The sequence below is a fragment of the Prionailurus bengalensis genome, chromosome C1, assembly GCF_016509475.1.
Source record: "Prionailurus bengalensis isolate Pbe53 chromosome C1, Fcat_Pben_1.1_paternal_pri, whole genome shotgun sequence".
NCBI classification, from domain to species: Eukaryota; Metazoa; Chordata; class Mammalia; order Carnivora; family Felidae; genus Prionailurus; species Prionailurus bengalensis.
The window spans coordinates 45484722-45508823 of NC_057345.1; the positions used below are offsets into that span (position 1 = coordinate 45484722).

Here is a 24102-nt window from a genome sequence, read left to right on the forward strand (position 1 = left end):
TGGGCGGAGTGAGAGAGAGTTCTCTGATGTCTCTTCTTAAAAGGACCCTAATCCTATTGGATAAGGATCTTATCTTTATGAGCTCATTTAACCTTCATTTCTTCTTTGGAGGTCCCACTTCTAAATATAGCCACTTTGGGGGTTAGGACTTCAACATAAGAACTTTGGGGGTACACAAGCATTCATTCCATAATAGTCTTCCACTCCAGACCATTCAGCACGTTCCCCTCTCCAAAGGCAATTACTGTTACTGATTTCTGAGTATTCTGCCAAAGACATTCCATGCATACCATGTGTTTATACAGATGAACGGACACTCTATGCTGTGCTCTACATCATCCTTTGGTCTCCTGTAAGTAGAAAGGGGAGACTGTCCCATGTCTGCACATATACCTTTCTGCTTCATTCTTTCTCATGATCACATAGTATTCCATTTAAATTCCCATAATTAAATGTAATCAATCCCATACTTAAACATACTAAATTTACACTTAGTCTTTGGCTGTTACAAACAATACTTTAGTAAAACATCCTTGCTCAAATATATTTGTAATTGTGCTACTTTGCACCCACAGGATGAAATCCCAGCTGACATATAGGATCCAGTGGAGCTGGTTGGGGGCTGCACAATTCTCCATGTCATCTCCAGCCACTCACTTCCTCCTGCAGACCGTAGCTTTCCATGGTCTCCAGAATTATCATACCTCTAAGCCTTTGCAGGTGTTATCCTGTCTGCCCTGCCATACTTGTCTTCTTTGGCAAGCTTCTACTGATTCTACAATCTCTCAAATGTTCCTTCTTCTGCAAAAACTTCATTTCTTTCTCCTACACAGTCTTAGGGACTCTGTCTTCAATGAAACTATCGAGGTTATGTACATCTACATCATTATTACTGTAATTTTGCATGCTTCTCTAACTTCCCATTGGATAGTGATAAAAATATGGAAAAAATTAGTTCTCATTTTTTATTTCCAATGAGCTCACTGAATCTTCAAAACAACTCTTTGAAGTAGGTATTCTTAATATTCTTACTTTACAGATGAGAAAAATGAGGCATAAAGGTATAACACAACTTGCTCAAAGAGAAAGTAAATGTCAGAGCAGGGACTTGTACCCAAACATGGTGGTTCCAGAATCTATTATATAAAAATCCTCACCAGACATGTCCAACCCCCCCAGTCTCCTCTTAGTCTTATTCCAAGGGGGGGTGGTTCTTGTTGTCTTTTTCTCTCCCAGCCTCCCCATCTCTCCTCCCATTACAACTCCATTTCTTCCTTCCCACAAACTATATTCACTCCCTCCTAATTGGTGAAGATGAATTCAGCCTTCTCCTGGCTCCAGTTTCAAAACCCTCCTCTTACAACCACCAGGGATCAGCACACAAAGGGTCCCTAGCTACCAGGGCCCACACACCATCATAGGGAGTGGAGGATCATGAATAATAATTACAACATTAATAGAACATCGGCATCAGGTGGCGCTCACCAGAAACCAGAATCTGAATTGAAGATTAGCATACAGGACTCTATTCAGGAGACTTAGGATGACACCTGTGGAAGGGAAGGGGAGGGACACAGGGTTGGGCAGAGTGAGAAACTGAGCTCTAATACAGTCCAACAAAGACATCAGCTGACCCCATGAGGAGTACTGGAGCTGAGATGGCCTTTCAGAAATGTACCAAGTTGAGATGAGGTAGCCAGGCTATTGATCAGTCATTGGAAGCAGGCTGCCCATTAAGAGGTGTTGTGACATTGGGCAAAGCAGTTTTCTTTTTTCACCGAGACTGACACTGAGGGCTGTCTTCAGCAGCACTCCCTGCAGTAACAAGTGTATTCCTGAAGGGGGGTCAGTATGGTACATCAGAGCATCCACTCAATGCCCCATCCTTTAAATGCCTAACATCACATTATTCTAAGCAGTAATTTCATTTTCCAGATGGGATAATCAAGGCTTAGCAGGGTAAAGTTAATTGGTAGAGATCACATAGACAGTAGCAACAGAGCTGGTATAGGAACCCAAGACTGGCTGAGTGCAAAGCCCATGTTCCTTCTCTACATTAAGCTACTTCCCTCAGGCACATTATAAATTGTATGACAGCATGTATGTGGTAATCTTTTGAAGACCAGAAATATACACTCATAGAACTGAACCCCTTCCAGAACTGTGCTCTCCCATCATCCTCCAAACAAGCAATTCCCTCTGAGCCCACACACCCACTTGCTCTCATTTTCCACATGTTTACTTGGATGTAGTCACCAATTACATACTAGGCAGATGTCATCTGGAAAAGAAGCCATGGTCATTATCAAAGAAAAGTGAGAAATGCTTTCAAATTATGCTTGATGTCTAGTCCACATTTGAGGCTAGCTCACCTTTTAAAATAAAAAAATACTAGCAATGTTTCCCAAATGTGGTCTATGGACCCTGGGAATACCCAAGATTCTTTCAGGGGGTCTCTGAGGTAAAAACTATTTTCATAATAATAGAAAGAAGTATTGCTTCTTTTACTGTGTTGACATTTGTGCTGACACTGTGTTGACTGATGGCGAGAAGCCATCGTGAGTAAACAGCTGATGCTTTAGCACGAGTCAAGGCAGTGGCACCAAACTGTATTAATAGTTGTATTCTTTAACACCGTGCACTCACAGTTAAAAGATAAAAATAAAACTCAATTGCACTCAAACATGCTTTAAGAGGGAGCAATAAAAAATATTTGTATTACTTGTAAGAGAGACTGACAAACTATGGCTATTTAGACACGGGCATATGTCATACATTTTCTTAAAATTGAATAAAAAGAGCCTGCCATTTCCAGAAAAACAACTCATGGCATTTGTTGCCAATGGTTAAACTCAAGCTTTCAAGCAAGAATTTAAATTTTGGAAAATGTGTATCTGCCATTCATGAGCTTGACAACATTCTAATACTCACATTCTGATGAGATTGGTGGTGATAATAAGGAATGTGATTTTTTATATTGTATAATGAAATGAGTCAACATTCTGAAGATCTGCATAATTCAGTGAATTGATATTTTCCATATGACCAGTGCATGATGTTATAATGTTATGCGTGGGTAAAAAAAGAAAAAAAATCCACTCAAAGGAAAGGTAGACCAGTGGATTTCAGCGCAGTAGAATGTGAAAAGCTCACTGATATGGTTTCAGATTTCACACTGTAACTAACATTTAAGAAATTATCACTTGTCAAGTTTTGGTGTAGTATCAAAGAAGAACATCCACAATTGTCTGATAAGATTATTAAAATGACTCCTATACTTTACCTATCTGTGTGAGACCGGGTTCTCTGCACAGACTTTGACAAAACATTACACTGCACAGAATCTGACTTCAGAGCAGATGTGAGAATCCAGTCTTCTATTAAATAAGATATTAATGAAAAAAGTTAGAGAGGGGAGAGCCAAACCATAAGAGGCTCTTAAAAACTGAGAATAAACTGAGGGTTGATGGGGAGTGGGAGGGAAGGGAGGGTGGGTGATGGGCATTGAGGAGGGCACCTGTTGGGATGAGCACTGGCTGTTGTATGGAAACCAATCTGACAATAAATTTCATATTAAAAAAAGATATTAATGAGATTTGAAAAATATAAAACAATGCCACCCTTTTGACTAATTATTTTTATTTTATAAAATATAATTATTCTTCATTAAAATGCCATTTCTGTAAACATGAAATGGAATACTGTCATTTTAAAATAAATTAATAAATCGTCTCATAATTTCCCAGTTCTAATTTCTCTTTTTTAGATGTTTATTTTTGAGAGAGAGCGAGTGCACGCACAAGCAGGGGTGGGGCAGAGAGGAGGGAGACACAGAATCCGAAGCAGGCTCCAGGTTCTGAGCTGTCAGCAAGGGCTCGAACTCATGAACCACAAGATCATGACTTGAGGGGAAGTCAGACACTTAACTTACTGGGCCTTCTAGGCACCCCACTCAGTTCTAATGTCTAATCTCAATAAATACATCCCACGTAAACAAAAGTTCTTGGGGTTCCTTGACAATTTTCTATAGTGTAATGGGTTCTTGAGACCAAAAATTTTGAGGACCACTACTCTAGGATCACTTAGCCAATACTTAGAGAGCAGAGGTAGGATTTTTTTTTCCCAAGTGAGTTATTAAAATATTGAATGAATAAATGGAGTATTTTTATCTTTTTAAATTTTTTCTCCTCCAGTTTTTATTTAAACTCCAGTTCGTTAACATACAGTGTTACATTAGTTTCAGGTGTATAATATAGTGATTCAACAATTTCGTACAACACCCGGTACTCATCACAACAAGTGTACTCCGTAATCCCCATCTCCTATCATACCCATCCCCACCCACACATCCCCTCCAGGAACCTTCAGCTTTTTCTCTATAGTTAAGAGTTTCCTGGTTTGAGAGATGAGACAGAGAATGCATGTGCATGTGCACACTTGAGTAGCAGAAAGAGAGAGAATCTTAAGCAGGCTCCACACTCTGGGCAGAGCCCAACATGGGGCTTAATCTCACGACCCTGGGATCATGACCTGAGCCAAAATCAAGTGTCCCGCACTCAAATCCCTGGAATAAGGATTTTTAAGTGAACGAATAAGAAAAGGTTAAACGGATAAAGTATTTTCATAACTATATGAGAGGAGGCAAAATGTTGACTGAGATTGGGTATATAAATCTAGAATACGAAAATATGAAAATGGGAAGACCCCTGGAGGTGAAGAAGCTTAATGTGATTTGTTCATTAGCTACCATATGACAGGCACTTTGTACATTTGCCCGCATAGTCTCACGATGGCTTAAAGAGCCAGGGATCCTCATTCCCTTTTCACACAGGAGGCGTTGATTCAGGAAAGTTACCGACAAAGAGGACATGTGGGGTAGGGGGATCCTACCCCAGATGTATGTGATTTCACAATGTTCCTGTCTGTTTCCCCATACTATGCTACTTCCCACCTGGTATCCAATCCCCGCTCACTCCTTCTTTTTACAAAAGAGGTAAAGCTCCAAGAAGGCAAGTAAGTAGTAGAGGCCACTGAATGAATCAGTGGCAGAGCCAGATCCAGAAAGCAACTCTTGGGTCCTCTGGCTGGCACTCTTTCCACTGCCCCGTGCAGTGTCAGGCCAAGTTCTTCTGAAGAGGAAGATATTTTGCAGGATGAGTTACATGGTCCCTCAGCTCTGAGAACTAAGGGTTCTAAGACAAAACTGAAGGAGAAGTATGTGCTGGAAAACAAAATTTGAACACACAAAGTGTGAAGTGAGGTGGCTGGGTCTCTTACAGCAGCTGAAAGGAAACTAAAAGAAAGGAAAAAGGCAGAAGTAAAATTTTTAGGCAGATGAAACCCTCTTGCTCTTTCTCTGGCTATAACTTCATGAAACACGTGTTTCTAAAGCACCTCCATGAGCTGGGCATTATGTTAGGTGGAACATATGCCGGATGCTGGAGTTTGGGCCATGAGTCACAGATAATCCCATGGCTGGGGGTCTTGCAGTCTTATGGGGAACACCAATGGGAACAGTTCCAATACACTGGGAGCGATCAAGGTTTTGACAGGGAAAACGCTAGGTGTATGGGATATGGAAGAGAAACATGATCTTGCCCGGGCCTGATAACATGGCACCTGCTCCAAGTCTTAAAGGACTCAGAATTGCTTAGGAAGGAGAGAAGGCATAAGGGATGTAATGCGTGTCACACAGCCAGAGCGTGACATCTTGGAGAACGGGAAGTATTTCATTCTTCAGAGGGGGAATGGCCTCTTTCACATCTTGCAATAGCCACTCCCACCCTCCCCTCCATACTCGGTCATACTGAAATACCTTCAGTTCGGGTTTAGACATTTAAAATAACCACGGATCCATCACGACTCCCTTCTTGGACTTCTGGAGGTCTAGGGATCCCAGGATGAGGATCAGTGGGCCAGATACTGTGAGATTTTTCTGAGTTTACACAAGGGAGATATCACTCCCTCCCCATACACGTCACGCAAGGCTTTTCACCCATGCCTGGCCCATAGTAGGAGGCCCATAAATATTGAATGAAGAAGTAAGAGCCTTTTTCACTTCTGCTTTTTTCTTCTATTCTTTTTATTTCAGCTGCTGCCAAAAAATCAGTCACCCCACTCTATGCGTGCTGAAACTTCCTTCCGCCAAACAGACTTCTCTCGTCATTTGTCCCGGGATCCCCAGTTCTCAAGCTGGGGTGGGAGGGGATGTACATAACTTACCTGCAAATTGGCTTCCTCTCCAGGGGATCTTGGTTCTTGGTGGATCATATTTTTACAACTCGACCTGATCACACCAGCAATTTCTTGAGGACAGGAAACTTGACCTTTTCATCTCTGAATTTCCACCTAAGACCAAAGAACATTTGTTTACTGAAAAAAAGAAAAAAGAAGTAAAGGTTTTTGTCCTAATGAAGCCTTCTCGTTCTTTCTCTGCTGTAACTGCTACCCAGACGCTCCACTAAAACTGCAGTGACATCTTTTCTTTCCCACATGGACAAGTTTGTCATGATTCCTGTGTTTATATTTCCCAACCCACTCTGATTCAGGGGGAAAAATAAAGAGGACTCCACAGGAAAGCACAAAACCCGAGCACAACAAGCTGGGTGTGGGGAGATGCTGAGCATCTGAGTCAGCTCCCAGAGGCGAGCAGATGCTGGATCCCTTTCACCAAAGTCTTCCTCAATTTCCTTTCTTCCCTACTCCAGCCAGGATACATCCTGAGCTGCAGCAGCTGATGGAAACCGGGCATAGAAACCATGGAAAAGTCCAGAGAGACAAGAGGAATCTCGAGCCAGGTCTTTCCAAAATCCAAAATGAAGGTGACTATGAAGGTCCTTCCAGCTGCCGCTAAAATGGAAAATTACAACCATTTCCTCCAACGTCTGGTTAAGTCTCTCCTGAAATCTTGCTTCATCAATAACCTCCTGTTTAAGGTACAACCTTTCCCTTCCTCCTGTGGCACAGAACCCTCATCAGTCTTATGCACCCAAAAGAAATCACATTTTTTTTTTGAAGACGAGGACCAACAAAAAAATAATGAAAAATTAAATCCTGCTCCTAAATCTTCCTTTGTCTTTTATCTATTTTTCTTTCTTTTCTTTCTTTCATCTAATTTTCTCAAGAACTTTTCTTTCTTTCTCTGGCTCCATTTTCTCATCCCTCATTCATTTTTTTTAATTTATTTTTTTAAATTCAAGTTAGTGAACATACAGTGTAGAATTGGTTTCAGGAGTAGAATTTAGTGATTCATCACTTACATATAACACCCAGTGCTCATCCCAACAAGTGCCGTCCTTAATGACCATCACCCATTTAACCCATCCCTCCACCCACTTCCTCTCCAGCAACCCTCAGTTTGTTCTGGATTTAAGAGTATCCTATGGTTTGCCTCCCTCTCTGTTTTTATTTTATTTTTCCTTCCCTTCCCTGATGTTCATCTGTTGTGTTTCTTAAATTCCACATATGAGTGAAATCATATGATATTTGTCTTTCTCTGCCTGACTTATTTCGCTTAGCATAATACACTCTAACTCCATCCACTTTGTTGCAAATGACAAGGTTTCATATTTTTTTGATTGCCAAGTAGTATTCCATTGTATATTATACCACACCTTCTTAATCTACTCATCAGTCGATGGACATTTGGACCCTTTCCATAATTTGGTTATTGTTGATGGCACTGCTATAAACACTGGGCTGCATGTGCCCCTTCAAATCACCATTTTTGTATCCTTTGGATAAATACCTAGTAGTGTAATTGCTGGGCTGTAGGGTAGTTCTAGTTTTAATTTCTTGAGGAAACTCCACACTGTTTTCCAAAGTGGTTGCACCAGTTAGCATCCCCACCAACAGTGCAAGAGGCTCCCCTTTCTCCCCATTCTCGCCAACATCTGTTTCCTGAGTTGTCGATTTTAGCCATTCTGACAGGTGTGACGTGATATCTCATTGTGGTTTTGATTTGTATTTCTCTGATGATGAGTGATATTGAGCAGCTTAGCATGTGTCTGTTAGACATATGGATACCTTCTTTGGAAATGTGTCTATTCATGTCTTCTGGCCATTTCGTCACTGGATTATTTGGGCTTTTTGGGTGTTGAGTTTGATACATTCTTTATAGATTTTGGATACTAACCCTTTATCCAATATGTCATCTTCTCCCATCCCGTCAGTTGCCTTTTGGTTTTGTTGATTATTTCCATCACTGTGCAGAAGGTTTTATCTTGATGAGGTCCCAATAGTCATTTTTGCTTTTGTTTCCCCTGCCTTCGAAGAGACATGTCATGTAAGAAGTTACTGCGGTCAAGGTCAAAGAGGTTGTTGCTTATTTTCTGCTCTAGGATTTTGATGGTTTCCTGTCTCACATTTAGGTCTTTCATCTATTTTGAAATTATTTTTGTGTTCCCATCCACTTTTAAATCCACTGCAAGCTGGCCCTTCTTTCTCTCTCCTGATCACCAGTTCCACTGTGCATATTCCTGCCTTTATCTTATTTGACATCTTGGCAGCATTTGACCTTCTTGGCCATTCCTTTCTTTTCACTGTCCTACTTGGACTTGGACTTTTAAAGTACTATTCTTGCTTTTGTTTTTTCTTTTTTTAAAAAAAATTGTTTTTAATGTTTTTATTTTATTTTTGAGACAGAGACAGAGTGCAAGGGGGGGAGGGGCAAAGAGCAAGGGAGACCCAGAATCTGAAGCAGGCTCGAGGCTCTGAGCTGTCAGCACAGAGCCTGACGCAGGGCTCAAACCCATGAACCATGAGATCATGACCTGAGCCCAAGTTGGAAGCCTAACCAACTGAGCCACCCAGGCACCTCTTGTTTTGTTTTTCTATCTCTTTGGCCACTTTTTCTCAGAGCTTCTCACTGTTTCCCTTGCTCTTCTCTTAAATATTGGTGTTCCCTATATTTCATCCACTTCATTCTTGTTCAGTTTATTCCTTTCTCACTCCTCGCTTAAGGATATTTTTGAGTATTTTCTTTGTATCAAGCGTTGTTCTAGGTAACCAGAAATTTGTAGACAATTCTGTCCCTCGGAGCTTAGAGCATAGAGGGGGAGACACAGGATTTTCTACTCTGCACACTGTTACTAAAATATTTCATCCTCATTCATCATTTCAACTACTACCAAAATGCTCTTAACTTTATAACCTATGGTTTCTATTCTGAACTTGATTCTATATTCCAGACACATAGCTCTACTTCAAACTCCTTTAGGGGTGCCTGGGTGGCTCAGTTGGTTGGGCATCCAACTCTTGATTTCGGCTCACATCATGATCTCACAGTTCATGAGTTCAAGCCCCACATTGGGCTCTGCATTGACCGTGTGAGGCCTGCTTGGGATTCTCTCTCTGTCTCTGCCCCTCCCCTGCTTGTGCTCTTTCTTTTTCTCTCAAAATAAATAAATAAACTTAAAAAAAATAAATTAAATTAAAAAATACTTACCAAACTATGCAAGACATAATCTCCATCTCTTACAGGAACTTAATTCTGCTTATTTAAACTAAATTTCTTTTCCCCAACTTTTATTTCCTGTGTCTTGTGCGAATGGCATCATCACCAAACCAGCCATTTAAGTCCTAACCACAGGAGACACTTAAAAGTCTTCTTTTCTTGCAAAGTGGGTTGAGGAGAGTAGAAGGTACTGGCTTCCAGTTATGGAATGAAAACGTCACGGGGAAGAAGGGTATAACAAAGGGAATATAGTCAACGGGATTACAATAGTGTTATATGGTGACTGAGGGAAGCCACACTTGTAGTGAGCACAGTGTAACATATAAAGTTGTGGAATCACTATGTTGTACACCGAAAACTAATGTAACATTGTGTGTCAGGTACAGCTCAATATAAATAAAATATTTAATTAATTAATCAATTGCTGGTTTTCACTTACCTTTCATCTAATCTGTTCCCAAGTCATAAGGATATCACCTCCTAAGTATCTCTTATGTCTCTATGTCTCGTTTACAAAAACCTTGTAAACACTCTAATCAGGTCAGCATCATTGCTTCCCTCTCTTGAATTAATAAGCTCCTATTAGCCCCGTATCATTATCCCTCTACAGGTGTGCTTTCTAACATACAATATGGATCATGTTACTGCCTTGCTGTAAACCCTTCAGTGCTTTCCTGCTCCTGGGCAAAGACAGAAGTACTTCCCAGTTCGCAAGGCCTTCCACGGAACAGGCCTTCCATCATCAAGGGCTTCATAAATCGAGCCATACTTCCCCAACTGCTTTTTGTATGGTCACGTGTTCCAATGGCACAACCAAACTGAAAGCTTTGGCTCACCAGGGTGGGAGGTATCTCATGCTTATGCCTCAATGACACTGCAAAAGTGCTTCCCTCTTCCTGAAATACCGTACTTTCCTTACCTTTTAGAACATCTTGCCATTATTCAACATTTGGGTCTGAGGCTAATGTCTTCCCTTACACCATCAGGAATAATCAATTTCTTTCTTGTGTTTGCACATGTTTCATTTATGGCGACTTTTATATTTTAGAAACTGCTTTGGTATTTTAGGCTCTAGAAGTTACAATTTTCACTTCTGTATCCCCTGCTCTACAAAGAGCCATCAGCACATAGTTGATGCTAGGAAAATATGTGATGAAATAAAAAGCCCTACAAACCAACCTGGGCTTTACTTGGATTCATTTGAATTTGCTATTGTTTTAATCCCATAGGTATGTATGTGTGTGTGTGTGTGTGTGTGTGTGTGTGCGTGTGTGTGTGTGTGTGCGTGTGTGCGTGCTTTAGTTTTTTCACATGGAGAACGATATTTTTAGAATGTGCATTACCTCTGGATACAAAATGTTTTGACTAAATCTAATCTGTCACTGGTGAGCACCCAGCCTGGAAACAGCAGTGCCATTTCTGAGCTCCTGATACAGCACTATTTCTGGGGATCAGCTGGTTATCCAGTAGCTGGTTGATGACCTTGAATCCATCATTTCATCACGGAGGGAGCAGTATTTATTCTAACAAGAATAGACACAATTCCTAGAGAAAGATTTTCCTTCCCTGCTTACATCCTTAAGACAGTTCTACCTTTTGTGGCCTTACAGAATACTTTACCCATTGCTACAACGTCCTACGTATCATTGCTTCCAATTAGTGAAAACATTTTATAACAAAGGAAGTATAACACAGGGTTTCCATTTACAGACTTTACTAGTCTTACCATGTGTCCCATTATTCATATATAATTGGCTTGAGAGAATGATGAAATGGCCTAACAAGGGCTCACTTTTGACACTATGTTGGACACAACCTCCTATGGAGACATTTTTGCTTGCGAAACCATTATCCTGGGTTCAATAGGTTTGGGGTTACTACTGTCCTAAGGGAGCAACACTTTCATCAGAGTAAAGTTCTATTAACGTTGAATTAGACAGTACTGAGACTACCACTCCCTCATATTTTCGGGGCTACTCATGTTGCTTAACCAATAGTTAAAGAAGGGTATCATTGCCCCAGCAAGGATATCTAAGTCCAATTACCAGAGGGAAATTGAGATGCTATTACACAATGGTGGTAAATAGAACTGTGTCTGTAGGGGATTCATTGGGGTACATCTTATTCTCCAACAGTTCTGTTCAGTGGAAAACAAGGGCAATCCAAAACAGGATTTTCTAGGACTTACATCTCATAAGAATAAAGATTTGGGTTACTTCAATAGATAAACAATGTCACCCAGCTGAGGAATTGGCAGCGAGTAATGGAAATGCAAATGGCAGTGGAGGAAGGCAGCTATAATTATTGACATAGGCCTCATGAGACTTATATGAAAGCTGAGGTTATATCTGCATGTTTTCCTTAATTAATATTTTTCTTGTCCCCCACCCCCCCCGCCTCCTTTATTTCTACCCACAGTCTTTCCTTAAAAACCTGGTGATGGCCAGAATTCTTTCAGGCTTCAGATAGGAATTTCATCAAACTGAGATCCCCATGGGACATTATGGTACCTGATGGGATTTTTGTGCCATCTGTGTTGAGGGAATCAGTCTTTCACCTGGACAAAGGCAAGAGGGGGTGCTGAAGGGCAAAGGTGGTGGCCATTGCCAAATTTCTTCCAACTGGACCATTATATTTACTTTCCATCACTCTCCAACCTGCACTGTGCTCCTGGACACTGGCTTTATTAACCCATCAACAAGTTCCCATGATCAATGGCTTCCATGGGTTCAGCCAAAGGGAGACAAGAGAGCAGAAGACAGAAGGAAGGTGAGATTAGGTATTTATTCTTTAGGCTATTTTCATGACAGATCACATCAGGTTGGCTATGTCCTTGATCTGAAAGCCACAGGTCCTGTCAGGGATCCTCTACTAAGATGTTCCTCTCTAGGTTCTGACAACTAAGCTTCTTCTTCTCAAGCTTCATAGCATAAGCCTCTAATCAGTTCCTGTTACTAGCCCCGGGGTACTCCAGCATCCCTTGACTATACCATCATGAATATTTCTTTTTGAAAACCATCCTCAAATCATTCAGTTGGAGAGTGTCATCTGTTTCTAGCTGGGATGTTGACTGATAGAGCTGGTGCCCCTTGCATTATGGAAGGATGGTTCTGATTAAATAAGAGTCTTAAAAAGACCGCTGTTACAGATTTATACTCCTGGGGAGGTCCCAGATTTCTGGATGAAATAGCTTTAGGGGAGACTTAAGAAAAAAAGTCTTTTTTTTTTTTGTTTTTTTGATAGAGCTGTTAATAGGGCTTCCCTCCACCACTTCCCCCCAAAGCAAGAAATATGTCAGGGCATCCTAAATGGAGGTTTGGATTCATTTCAATTTGCTCTGATAGTGAATTCCATAGCTGTGGACCTTGGACTAGGATGGACTAGGTGTAGCTGAGGACTCACAGTGGCTGTTGTTGGCTGGCTGAAAGGGGCATTTATGAACAGCCAGCCACAGGGTCAAGCCACAAAGTAGCATAAAGAGGACCGTGTGCGCTTCTCTCAAACTGCTAAGTACATTTCTAACAAAATGATCTTCTCCATATATTAACAGCAACAACAAAAAATTGAATCACCTGTGAACTGGACCATGAGGGAGAAATGGGTCTCCGCTTGAAAGGAAAATGACTCAGGAATCAAGCTCATTTACTCCAGCCCCCCCCACAAACCTTCCATGACTTTCTCGATCCCGCTAACCATGCCCCAGGGCGCTCTATGGTTCTAACTAGAAATTCAGGGGCATTCTTTGCCTCTCCCTCTACTCACCTCAAGTTTTGACTGAGCCTGGCTTACTGGAATTATCCAGACAGACTGGGTTCAAGTTGCAGCTCTAATACTTCAGAGAGCTGTGACTTTGACCAGCACGTGTTTCATTCTTTAGTTTCAATGTTTTCATCTGGAAAATGGAAATAATGGTATCTAATAACCCTTGATTTGACATAATATGAGCGCAATTAATATGTTCAATGAGCATGATTTGGAAAGTAATTAAAACATAACTCTGTTTTCCATCATCCTTTCAAAATATTCTAAGTGAAAGTAATCTTATCATTCCCCTGGATGAAAAAGACATGTGCAGATCCTATGATTTTTCTCTTGTTCTTTCTCTTAGCCTGAGGCGCTAAATAGTCCGCAGTTCTCGAAGGAGCAAAACCTGCCTCCTTAGAGACATCAGACGAGGGTAAGACACAAAAATAATTAGGTCTAGGGGAATAAAAAGAAAAATGACCGTCATATTTGAAAATTATATAACTATCTCTGGAAAACCTAAAAGAACCTATGGACCAATTCTTAGAAATAGTAAAATAATTTTAAAATGTGGCTGCTTCTAAGATCAATATACACAATTTCATTTCATCCCTTTCAACCTCCAGAATATATAAAAGACTCACATATAACAATAAGAAAATTCTAAGGATCTTGGAAATATAATTTAAATGAAGATTTGAATTAATGGAAAGATACAACATAGTCATAGAGATTATTTTAAATATGTTAATTATCTCCAAATTGATCTATAGATTTAAGACACTTGCAGTTAAAATCCCATTAGAATGTTCTGAGGAAGCTGACTCCCTGATTCTTAAAAAAAAAAAAAAGGAAGTAGAAGCTTGAAATGCATAGAGTATCTTTTTTCAAAAAAATGTGTTTCTGAATACAATAAAAAAATAAACAAAAATAAAATGTATGTGAAAGAACAAAGGCCAAGAAATAGCCAAACACTTCCAAAGTGAAAGGATGTCTTCTATCAGATATAAAGATTTACTATAAAGCTTGTTAACAAAGACAGTACAGTATTGGTATAGATACAGACAAACCAATCATAGGATTAGAAAAGAGATTCACAGAACAGGGCTGCACATATATGAAAAATTGATATCTGACAGAGGGGCATCACAACCTACTTGAGAAAAGAGTATTTACGTCAGGCTCTGGGCTGATGGCTCGGAGCCTGGAGCCTGTTTCCGATTCTGTGTCTCCCTCTCTCTCTGCCCCTCCCCCGTTCATGCTCTGTCTCTCTCTGTCCCAAAAATAAATTTAAAAAAACGTTGAAAAAAAAAATTAAAAAAAAAAAAAAAAAAAAGAAAAGAGTATTTATTCGTTAAATGGTGCCAGGACAATTCAATATCCAAACAGGCAAAAATGACATTAGGATCCTTCCCACATACCGTACCTAAAAATCAATTCCAAATGGATTAAAGATGTATATGACAGGCAAAACTTTGTACTGGATTGTATAGGAGACTAGCTTTACAAGCATGGAGTAAAAAACATTTCTTAAATAAGACACCAAAAAATGCTAATATGAAAGAAAAAAAAAACTGGTATATCCAACTGTATTGAAATCAGAGACTTCATTCTATCAAGATACCATAAAGAAAGTGAAAAAACAAGCCACAAACTGGGAGATCATATTTGTAAAACTTTTATTTTTTTTTATTATTTTTTTTTAAATTTTTTTTTCAACGTTTTTTATTTATTTTTGGGACAGAGAGAGACAGAGCATGAACGGGGGAGGGGCAGAGAGAGGGAGACACAGAATCGGAAACAGGCTCCAGGCTCCCAGCCATCAGCCCAGAGCCCGACGCGGGGCTCGAACTCACGGACCGCGAGATTGTGACCTGGCGGAAGTCGGACGCTTAACCGACTGTGCCACCCAGGCGCCCCTGTAAAACTTTTAAATGACAAAATATTAGTGTATAGAATACAAAAATAACCTCTAGGAGTAATTAGGAAAACCAAATGACCCAGAAGAAAAAGTGGGCAAAAGTTACGAATTGGCATTTCACACACACAAAAAGTCACACTTACACAGCAAAAAAATATTTGAAAAGAGATTCAACTTTTTAGAAGTCCGGAAAATGCAAATTGTGATATGATATTCACTTACCACACTAACAAAAAAATCATTAAGTTTGCTATCTATTGGTGAGGATACGAAAGAGAATGTAAATTGTTATGACAAGTAGTTGACATTGTTTTATAAAATCAAATATCCGCAAAGCCTATGGTCCAGAAGTAGTTCCACTCCTAGAGATGTAAATGGGTACCAGAAAACAGGCAGAAGAATAATCATAGCAGCCATGCTTGTAATGGAAAAATAAATAAATGAGTAAATGAGTAACACAATTCTAATCTATAGGAAAAGGGCATGTAAACTGTGGCAGTTACACACATATTACAGAACAATGAAAATTAACTATTGCTACAGATTATGACATAGATGAATCTTAGATGAATCATAGATGAATCATAGATGAATCTGTAAAGCAAGTTTCAAATCATTAAACTCTGTAATATAACAAAAATGATTTTGAAATAAATTATTTAGAGAATAAATACATATGTGATGGAAGAATGGAAATAAAGGAACGATAAGAAGAGAATACTAGAATTCTAGAATTGATACCATTCTAGTTCTTAAAGTTGGTTATGGGTGCTTTAGGTATTCATTTTATTGTTTTGCTTCTAACTATATTATACATATTCTTTGTCTCCAAGATGTTCCTGAGACTCTTAATTTTTTTCTACCTTTTCCCTCTTTCCTCTGTTCCTTCCACTGTGAAATTGAGACTATACAGTGAATAATGTAATTCAGTTACTGAGCATTTCAGTTTGATCTGCTTCTCAATTATCATTTCTATTTTGTCTGTTAAAAGCTTCTACCTTACCACTTATTTCCAAAGTATTCACTTTTACCTCATAGAGCACAACTCTCATCAGGTGCCTTAAATTCTCTGTTTAATAATTCCAATATCAGGGTTATCTCTGGGTTGGTGACTATTGTCTTTTCCCTTAAAAGTGGGCCAGAGTTTCTTGGTCCTTTATATGTAAAGTAATTTTTTATTAAGTCCTAGACATTTTGAGTATTTTGTTGTGAGGTTCTAGGTCTTGCTAAAATCCTCTAATGAATGTCAGTTTGTTGTTTTAGGAGGGAGTCAGGTCGCACCACACGTTCTAGCTCACCATCCGTGGGTGGTGGTTTCAACATCAGTTCTGTTTTCAAAGCCTTTGCTGTTTCATTGCATCTCAGGGGTGAGTTAGCAAGTTGTGTCAGTTTATACACAGACTCAGGGATCCCCTTTTCCAGAACTCTTCCTTCCGTGATCTCCTACACACTCTTTGGTTTCCATGGAAACCAGAGGACTCCCTTTCTGAGTCCTCTGGCTAGAAAATCAGGGTTCTCCTTGTGCTATTGAGAAGTTCTATAGAGATGGGCCTACCCTCATGACAAGGTGCTTTGAGAAAAGAGGAGAGAAAGAACCAGGATTTCCTCTGTGTTCTTTGGGCCAGGGGGGTTCTTTTTCCAGTTTATTTGGCCAGAAAGACAAGGGGACTCAGATGTCCACACCATGACCACCACTGCTATCATGCAGCTGCCCAAATGGAGCCTGCCTCAGGGAAGAACAAGGATGAAAGAAAAAAGCCAAAAAAAAAAAAAAAAAGTAGGACTATTCTCCTATACTCTCCAGCTCATAGGAGGCCCCTACTCTCAGTCCTTTGGTTATAACACAGGGGAATTTTTTTCAGAATTTTGGTATAAGTCTCTACTCTGCAGTATGGAACTCTGACCTACCTTTAGGTCAAAACTGGGCGAGATAAGAGGGAAAAACCCTAACCACACCCCAATTATAGGTCATTAGTCAACAATGGACCTCCCTCCCAATCTGCCTGCTATTGTTAGTGTTCAGAGTCTTTAAATCCTGTTTTTTTAATCTGTCACAAGTTATTAGCTGTAATCAGTGAAAAAGAGAGGCTAGAGTGAACTTACTCCATCTTGGCTGGTGCCCAAATCCATATATTCTTTTTTATACATTGAATACTACCTAATACAATTAAAAAAATTTTTTAAATGGTCTATCCCCAGAGGATCTCATAGTTCACGGGAGAAGACAGACTCTAAACACACTGTTTTAGGGAATTTGGCTTGAATAAGGAGAAAAGAAATAGGGTCAGAGGTAAAAGGAGACAAAGAGTAACCCTGAATGAGGGAGGTGTTTTGTGGGTTCTTTTAATTTTTTTTTTTTGGTTTTTTGTAGTAAGACTTCGCTAAAGCGGGGCTTATAGCTTCTCCTGCCCAAGAGTTAGCACACTTTAATTATTTTATATTTCTTTAGAATAACTTATTTCTGCCTTCCTCCTCGGATGCTAAGCCACATGAAAGCAGGTCCATAGCTGTGGTTCACCCTTGTGCTATATTCCACACAGTAGGTGGTCAAGATATGTTTACTGACAGATTACGAAGTATTGGCACTTATTTGTTATACCACGTGCTATCAGGGCTCTGCCATATCCTCTTGCCCGTTATGTCAGTGTACTCTAACCCAACCTCTAATTGCCAGCTCCCAAATTTCTCCGCTTGAGGTCTTTCTCAGGCTTCTAAAGCATGTTTTGTCTACCTGCTTGGCAGGTAGTCAGTGCCAAGAAACTACTATCTGCTAGGAGAAGACCTCAACCAATGACTGACGGAGCTGGTTTATAAACACTCTAGGCCCTCCCCCCTTGGGAGGGTTAACTCTGTGTCCTGTATCCTACAAGGGCTCTCAGAATTTCCCCAGCAGAGTTTAGTTCCACCAGCCCACGGTGATAGCTGGTTCGATAATGCACAATTGATTGGCTGCCTTTTCTTCTCTGACTCCCTTTACCATCCTCTTTTGGTATCTCTTTATCCTCTGATAATAAACCACTTTCACCTAAACCCTAATTTCAGGGTATGCCTCTGGGGCAACCAACATTAAAACAGCTGCATATTCCACCTACACAGGCATGGTCTTTTATCAAGAAGTTTCCCTGTAGCTGGGAGAGTGGGCAGAGCACCGGACTTCACGCCCGACGGTCCTACTTCATCCACTCACCATCTAGGCAACCTTGAACAAGTCACTTGATTACTCTGAGGCTCAGATTTTTTTCATCTGGGAATGTGGAATTGATAAAAATCTACCTCATTATATTCTTGTGAGGATAAAATAAAATAATTTACGTGCAGAAAAAAATAATATATGTGCAGAAACTTACCACAGATACCAGTGCACAGTGAGTGCCTAGTGCATTCGTGTGAGCTGGCTGAGTGTAAGTATAAAGAATTCTTTCTTGTGCTGTGAATCATCATGCCTGCTTTATTTTTTTTTTTTCCTGATGTGGAGTGGGGGTTATATTAACATGCCCAGTCAACATCAGGAATTGCTAATGGTGGGGAAATGTTGGAAAGCTTGTATTGTTTCATCTTGAGAAGCATGCTTCTAATTAGCCAGAGCCTGTTTTATTTCAACATAAATGAGCAATGGCTCAACGGATGGTCCCACTATTCCTGAGTCCCAACGTACTCCAGAGGAAATGTACAACAAACACTTCAGAGAGAGCACATCATCTTTTAATTTATGTGGATTTCTCTTTTATTTGAGAATTGTTCCATGAAGTTTTCATGGCTTCATAGACTTTTAGGTCATAACGAAACCCTAGTGATCGAGAACAGTCGGACCCCATTGTTTTACAGCTGGGGAATCAGAGGCTCCAGTAGCTTCTTTTCTCTCATGGTATTTCAGAAACAATGACAACTGTCTTCAAATATCTAAAGGATTAATAAAGGAGAGAGGAGGTAGTCTCATTAAAGTGACTTCAAAACTTAAAGATGGCGGGAGCATTTGGAATTCTACAGAAGAGGGAAGATTCTACCAACGAGAGCAGTTCAGCAACAAAAGAGATGACTAAAGAGATAAGCTCACCATCACTGGACATATGCAAGAGGATATTGAACCTATATGGAATGCTCTACAAGGAATTCTTGCTCGTGAAAGGGAGAATTACCTGGGTATTCAAGTACCTTCCAACTTTATGATTCCATAGTTTGGGGTTTCCTACAGGAAATATTTACACAGTCCAGAGCTTTTAGTATATGCTCCGTGAAAACGACAATTGATTTCTACCAAAGCCCAGTGGGTCCTTTTATGTTGCCCGAGAGATCATTAATTCTCACCTCGCTCCTATGAGCCCCTTGTTTTTTTTTCATATTGACACTGTATTCAGGGCCAGTTGATCTCCTTTCCAAGCAATCTGGAGGCTCAGGTGTTTGACACAGGATGGGGATCCAGGAGGCCAGGCCTGGCCCATGGGAATGAAGATGGCTACAGCAGCCATGCAAGTGCACCTCTCGGACCTCCCTTCAAGAAAGAACCTGCCATTCACCTGTCAGGAGCAGTGAGCCAACAGGCTCCAGCCATTAGCACCTTTAGGATCCATCTTGGCTTTTTTTTTTTTTTAATTTTTTTTTTCAACATTTATTTATTTTTGGGACAGAGAGAGACAGAGCATGAACGGGGGAGGGGCAGAGAGAGGGAGACACAGAATTGGAAACAGACTCCAGGCTCTGAGCCATCAGCCCAGAGCCTGACGCGGTGCTCGAACTCCAGGACCGCGAGATCGTGACCTGGCTGAAGTCGGACGCTTAACCGACTGCGCCACCCAGGCGCCCCGCCATCTTGGCTTTTAAGCTGAAGTCCTATCATTTCCAGGGAGCCCTCACTGCTGACTGAGCATGGCAAAGGTACCAGGGCCTGGCCATGTCAGCCTGGACTGGGACTCCTCTTTCAGGCTCTTTGCCCTGCAGCTCACATTGGATCTGCGACTTTTCCGATCTGGATCTGCAGCTCTCCCAGCCTGGTCTTGTTTCTTCCCTTCTTTCCTTTCCCAGGTGTCACGTCTACATCACAGTCTGAGGCTTTCCCTACCCAACCCTGCTTCTCTTCCTATTACCTCTCACAGACACAACCCTCAGTAAAGCTTTTATACTCCTAACCCCATCTCCGCCTCTGCTTCTAGAAACACCAGTCAACTCATTGGTTGCCTTGCAACTATGGAGACTATGGCAAAAAAGGGAACAAAAGTCCACATTCCAAAGAAGGAAAATCTGAATCGTCAACACGTCTGAGGAGACTGAGAAAGCAAGAAAGAGACCTGAAGATAGGGTATGCCACAAAGACCAGAGGGCAGCACTGAGGCTTTAAGAGACAAAGCCTGGAATGATCCCTTGAGAAAAAGAGCTGGGCGGGGAACTGTGCCCATAGGGACCCCTGGCCACACTGTTGCTGCTCTTCAGACAGATACCACCTACTAATGTTTGGCATTTAAAGGGGCCACAGAAAGGAAGGTAAACTGTCCGTGCTCGATCCATCGGCACCGACTGTTCCAAAGCACAAAACACGGACATCAGCAATGAGCTTTATAGATGTGGAAGCGCCAGTTTTAAGGAAGCAGATGATAAAGACAGTCAATATTTATTGCATGCTTAGCATGCATCCGGCACTGTTCACTGTTTTAAGGGCACGGACTATCAGTTTCTGAGGCTCAAGCATCTGGGAGCAGGTTGCTGGATCATTTTGACTCAGGGTCTTTCAGGAGGTTGCAGAGAAGCTGAAAGCCAGGGTTGCAGTCATTTCCAAACTTACCTGGGGCTGGAAGATCCACATCCAAGATCATTCCTGTGGTTTTGGGCAGGCCTCAGTTCCTCACCATGTAGGCATCTCCACGGGGCTACGTGACCTGGCAGCAGGTTTCCCCTGAAGTGAATGATCCAAGACAGAGAGGTCACCGAAGATAGAAGCCATAGTCTTTCATAATTCTGCAACGCCTTCCTTTATGCCATATGTTACGGCCACACAGCCCAACCCTCCTATAGTGTAGAAGAGCCTTCCACCAGGGCATGGACACAGGAGACAGGGGACACCCAGACTAGACTGTCTTGGAGGCTGACTGCCAGAACCTCTAGAGGAACAGTATGAAGTAGATATTTTACCAACGAGGCTCATTTACCAATGAGGCACGGAGAAGCTGTGAGACAAGTGACGGAGTCACAATTTGAACTGAGAGTCTATGTGCCTCACCATTATGCATACTGTCTCCCCAAGAGGAAAACTAGGAGGCAGAGAAGGAAGAAGACGGATGTGGTTAAACTTGATCATTGTGGGTGGTTATGAATGCCACAGGCAGTGATAGTTTATACAGAAGTATAGAGCTAAAACAGAGCAGTTCCTCATTATCAAGGATAGTCTTTACTCCAAACGCACAGAAAAAGAATTATTTTCCCATTTACCAGATGACAAAATAAAATCCAAAAAGATTGAGTGCTTTTCCCCCAGTTGCACAATAAGTACACAGTGGAGTTAAATTCTGCTCTTCATTTCTAAGTACAGGGCTCTTGTCTATACCTCGGCTGTCCTTTCCACTGTCCCAAAGGATAAATTGGTGTTTCAGATTCTCCAGAGTAATAAACAAGGTAACTAAAGTGGAGGAGAACACCTAGAAATCTATAAATTGGTTAGGTATGAGGTAAAGAAGGCCTGAAATAAAGAAAGAGCACTTATTGGGTCTTTTTCAGTGTTAAAGTATAATCTACATACAGAAAAGTGCAACAGAAGTGTGTGGCTAGTGGAATTTTATACACTGAACAAACCCAATTTAGAAGCAGCCATTACTATTCACCCCCAAATCTCCTTTGTTCCAACTCTCTGTCACCAGCCCTCACAGAGTGAACACCACGCGGACTTACACGATCATACGTCCATTTCACCTGCTTTTGTAATTTATATAAATGTAATCTTATACTTTCTGCAACTGGTTTATTTCGCTTGATCTTATGTTCATGACATTCATCCATACTGTTGCGTCTACCCGTCGTCTATTCCAATGTGTGACTATATAATTTATTTATCCACTGTACCAGAGGTTGGCAACCTACATTCAAATTTGGCCCACCTCCTATTTCTATACAGCCTGCACGGTAAGAATGATTTGTGCATTTTTGAAGGCTTAAAAAAAAATCAGTAGCATTATTTACAACAGCCAAGATATGAAGCAACCCAAGTATCCATAATCGATGAATGGATAAAGAAGATGTGTCACGCACACCCATGGACGGGCACACACACACACACACACACACACACACACACACACACTGGAATATTACTCAGCCATAAAAAAGAATGAGATCATACCATGTGTGACAACATGGATGGACCTACAGGGCGTTATGCTCAGTGAGATAAGTCAGACACAGAAAGACAAACACCATATGATTTCACTTATAGTGGAATCTGAAGACCAAAACAAATGAACAAATAACAAAAAAACTTAGGTACAGAGAATAAACTGTAATATAACCTTCTATGTTAATCACACCTCAATAAAAAAAATGTTTAAAAAATGTGTGCTAAAAATGCAAAAAAAGAGAAAAGAAATAATAAATACAAAGAATAATATTGCATGACACATAAAAACCACATGAAATTTAAATTTTTGTCCATAGATAACATTTTATTGGGACAAACCATGCTCAGTCTTTTACATAAAAGCTAGGGCTGCTTTCCCACCACCAATACAGGTAGGCAGTTGCAACAGAGACCTTATCATCACTCTACTGCTTTGCACTGTTTTGGGGGCACTCCAAAAAGAAATGAAATAATTATAAGGTGATTTTTGCCTCTTGGTCTGCGGAGTCCGAATATTGATGCCCTGGCCTTTCACAGAAAAGTTTTGCTGAGCTCTGGGCTATTCTAGCGATGGGCATTTGAGCAGTTTCCAATTGGATGCTATTATAAATAGTGCTGCTTTGAACATTCCGGTTGGTGTTTTTGCTGAACATCTGAGAGCATTTACTCTGGGCACATACCTAGGAGTAGACTTGCCAACTCGTTGATTAGGTTCAGCTTGCAGGGTACTGGCAGAGTAGCTTGTACTCATTTGGCACTCCAGCTAGCAGTGTATAAGAACTCCAAGTGCTCCATATTCTCATCAATAATTGATATTTTCTGTCTCGTTCATTGAACCACCTGGTGAACGGATAGTGGGAACGTGAGCGTGGCTTTGAAATAAAAATTACAACCTCTAATTGTTTAGGCTATGCCAAAAGCTCTGCCAATAATTTCACCTACGTTATCACTTTATAGACAAGCCCATTTTGCTGACGTGGAAACAGGATTCAGCAAAGTTAAGAAACTTGAAGGTCACTCTGGTATTAAGTGGCAAAACCAAGACTCAAACTCAGATCTGATGGCTCTGTAGCCTACATTTCCTCTACTGCACCACCTTGTCCCTCCATGTGACCATGTGATAAGACATTACGCCCTTGGAAAGTATCCACCACTGCAGGGTCATTACCTAGACCTTTGTTAGGAAACAGTTGCTAGGAAAAGGGATACAACAGAGACACAAAATGTGGATATGGGGGAAGTATGGGCAAATACACCCTCATTTCTGTTGCCTCCTGCTACAGTGGTTAACTGAACACTTTTTGCTTCCCTCCAGCCCTCTGGCTGGTTATGTGTATTACATGTTCTGACAGCTGAGGCCCATGGTGAAAAATGATAACAGATTTGTATTCTCAAGATCATCTCCAGATGCTGACCAGAAGCACCTCTGGATTCATGAAATATTTGCCTTTAGTATTTCTCGAAGATGGATGTTTGGGGCAAAAAAAAGTTCTAGGAACATTTCAGTATAAATCATGGGGAATTCCTTCCTTCGGCAATCTGGAATGCATTTCTCTATTTCTTTAAGAAGAATAATGTGTGTATTAAAAACTTGGTTGGAATGGAGTCTGGGCCAAGATGAGATGATCACGGAAATCATTATTGATGGTTTCTTGTAGCCAAACAATC

At 40.8% G+C, this 24102-nt stretch overlaps 1 long non-coding RNA gene across 1 annotated transcript; it reads right to left on the bottom strand.

Moving 5' to 3' along the window:
* Positions 1-3282: 3282 nt before the first annotated feature.
* LOC122479590 lies at positions 3283-23451 on the bottom strand. Its single transcript, XR_006296370.1, has 5 exons — positions 23115-23451; positions 20893-21003; positions 13217-13346; positions 6223-6348; positions 3283-3377 (listed from the first exon to the last, which is right to left on the bottom strand). It is a non-coding gene; the product is annotated as an uncharacterized LOC122479590 (long non-coding RNA).
* Between the last annotated feature and the right edge of the window lie 651 nt (positions 23452-24102).